At 38.7% G+C, this 3046-nt stretch overlaps 1 long non-coding RNA gene across 1 annotated transcript; it reads left to right on the top strand.

Annotated features, from left to right (window-relative positions):
- The first annotated feature begins 743 nt into the window (after positions 1-743).
- On the top strand, positions 744-2472 carry LOC120351893. Its single transcript, XR_005571609.1, has 3 exons — positions 744-1040; positions 1449-1506; positions 2370-2472. It is a non-coding gene; the product is annotated as an uncharacterized LOC120351893 (long non-coding RNA).
- Positions 2473-3046: the final 574 nt, after the last annotated feature.

Below are 3046 nucleotides of genomic sequence, written 5' to 3'. Positions count from 1 at the left end.
CCGGTCGCTGAAGAAATCGGAGTTCACTTAGTACTGGTGTACTGTGACGTGCTAGCTGCTCGCTGCTTCCTTCTCACCTCTCTCGACCGCTCGACTTGGCTCTCCGAACTCGACTGCCTCTTGCTGGCCTTTCTCGAGCCTCCCTCAGTGACCGAGAGGGAGGGGAGAGAGGATGCGCAGCATCGCTGAGCGGTAGGCCAGTGGCTGGCTTGAACGTTGACCCCTCAGATTCTATGAAAGATAGCCGAGCGTCGAATAAATGAGCCCTAAATTCAATTCCTTTCTCTAGTTACGATATACATCGTGACAGCAGGATATATGAAAATTTAATGATATGACTGGTATCTCCAGACAATATCGAGTAGTTGACTCGACGGTCACGCTCTGGTACGAGCAATTTGTTTACATAATTGTCTGTTGTATTGGTACAGGTTGGTCTTAACTCACTAACAGTGTCGATTTGACTTACATTTGACATGAAATAACATAGAATTCAGTGGCTAGTGGTAACTTATTCAGCAGGTAACTAATGATCACAACTTTCATGATTAATTTGTAGCATTTTGGATGTTCATATCTCTTCCAGTTAACTTTTAACATGAAGGAGTCACATAACCTTAAACATTGGATAACGAGTATAATATAATAATAATACATTTAGTTGACATAAATTTTATTTTTGTGTTTTTTGGTAATTTTATAAGCTTTTTACATTTAAAGATACATTGATGGTTTCACTACATTCTTGCAACATTTATTCTGATTAAGTTGGTAAGATTGGACATATCGATTCGGTCTTGTGTCTGAATATCTGAATCATGCTTAGAAAATGGCTGCCTATAGATACCAACTCAATATAGCAAATATAATCATTAATTTTATCTTGATTGTTAATCACATTATCCTCCAAAAATAATTGTTTTTATTCTTTATCAAGGTTGTTTGAGTCATAAAATAAGTCAAAACTTAGCGTTTACGACATTACCACAACTATGGAGTTGATGTGAATAGCGTGTTCATGATTGTTTATGGTTGAGAAGGTAAGTTTTCCTGATAATATTTGTTTATCATAGTTTATCTCCTGTTTACGTTTTTTTTTCTTACTCACTTGAATTTAGCGGTTATCAAAGTTTTGATATACCTTCAAGCCTTGTTCAGTATCTAAATTTCTTATCACACTGGAGTGCAGTGAAGCTGTTCACAACATTATACAATGAATAAATTAGAGCTTTGCCACAGTTTCAGTTATAGTTATCAACATTTTTAAAATATTATAATAGCTAGAACACTCTATTCCAAGAAGACTTAAAATGAATTTTATGTTTGAAAAAGGTCAAAAATTCGAAAAATAGGATCGGTACCTAATAATTTACTAACCTCACATATGATGCTATAGTATAGTATAAATTTTTGTGATGTGATATTAATCTTAATTTCTATTTTTGCAGGTCGCTTTGAGACAAAATACAGTTGATGTGAAGCCAAACTGATGAATATTCGTTGAAGGTAAGTTGTGAGAATTGATGATGAGGTCTGTTTACTATTTGTTGTTTGTTTATATTGTTCAAATTTTTCTGTAAGGTTTGATGTTGGCTAAAGTTGTCGTCATTGATGATCCTTCATGTAGTTTTATTATGATTATTAAAGTTGACTAAATGCTGGCTCCATGAATATTGCAATAATGAATGATATGAGAGGCGATTAGGTTATGTTTACCTTTTTGTCATCAAAGACAATCTTGATCGTCAAGATGAAGCTTAATGCATTATATTATACTGTGGAAATATGGAGTTTTACTGAGATTTGAATGAAGTTGATTCAAATTTTAGTTGGCTGCCCTCCATTCCGATTTTATTTCCAATAATTGGGGTGGTACTGCATAATAATCCTTGATTTTGACAGTCCAATTATTAGTTGCCTTCTTGAACCGTGTATGCCGGCGATGTGAACGAATCCTTCCAGTAACTAGCCGTTTCTCCTGAATAGTTGTGTTGGATTCAGTTAATTTCAACCGCTCATGTTTGGGGTGTCCTTGTACTTTTTCACAAATGAATCTGCTTTTCATTAGTATGGTCCTTTGGGCATGTTTCCACCCGGGTATGCCGAGTGTGTTGAGGCATGTTTCCAAACATCAGCTTGTATTTCTGATATGGATTACATGGATTTCATTTCCAGCGGACATGCGCGGGGTGTCTCTGCCTTTTTCGAAACATTCTTCTTCTTGGGTAGTGTTTGGTTCAGGGCACTGTTAACTTGGTAGGCTTCAGTTTGATTTCTGATGGTAGTTGTTGATTTTTTCAAGTTTGTTGCTATTGTTTTGTGGTAATGTGAGAAGTCATCTTCAATAATTATGGGTGTTCTGCTTGCAGGTGGATCTAGAAGGTAGTGCGGGGACTGATGCTGCTCGAATTGGACTTCAAGGAGGCCTGGGGTTGTCGCGTGCATACTCCATCCAGGATTACTGCATAAGAGGTGGGTTAAAGCCAAAGGTAACATATTTGTTTCTTCTAACAGGGTCTCTTGTAGGTCATTCCGGGAGTCTGTGCAGCAGCTTAAATCTTCTATAGGTGTGGTGCACGCTATTTCGGGTGTGGCCTCAGATCTTGTACAGTGAATGGTGTCCACCGTAGATTGTGGGTCCTCGCAATTGGTAGAGTGGGCTTTCATCCCCCCAAGGGTATATTGTTGTAGGCGAAGTTCTACCTCGTGGGTTTGTTCCATTACCTTGGTGGTCACCTTTCCTTCTAATTCCTGGTTTTGGGCAGTTATGTCGGCTGGGATCTCAATATTGAAGCTCTCAATTTTATCATCCATCATGGTAGTCGGCTGTGTTATCTATGTTGCCAGTGTAGCCTCGTAAGAGCTCCCCATATTAGCAATCATCTGCCTAATTTCCTTTCTTTCCCTGTCTCTCTCCTCTTGCCGTTTGCGCTCCTTTTCCCTCTGCTCCTCTCTGTCCCTATGGGCGCCGACATTCTATACATATTTTTGGGATCCCGGAGAGCGACAAAGAAGACATGGACCTGCTGGCGCTCGATGTCTTCAA

The sequence above is a fragment of the Nilaparvata lugens genome, chromosome 6 (genome assembly GCF_014356525.2).
Source record: "Nilaparvata lugens isolate BPH chromosome 6, ASM1435652v1, whole genome shotgun sequence".
NCBI classification, from domain to species: Eukaryota; Metazoa; Arthropoda; class Insecta; order Hemiptera; family Delphacidae; genus Nilaparvata; species Nilaparvata lugens.
This window is presented reverse-complemented; position numbering and strand designations above follow the sequence as displayed.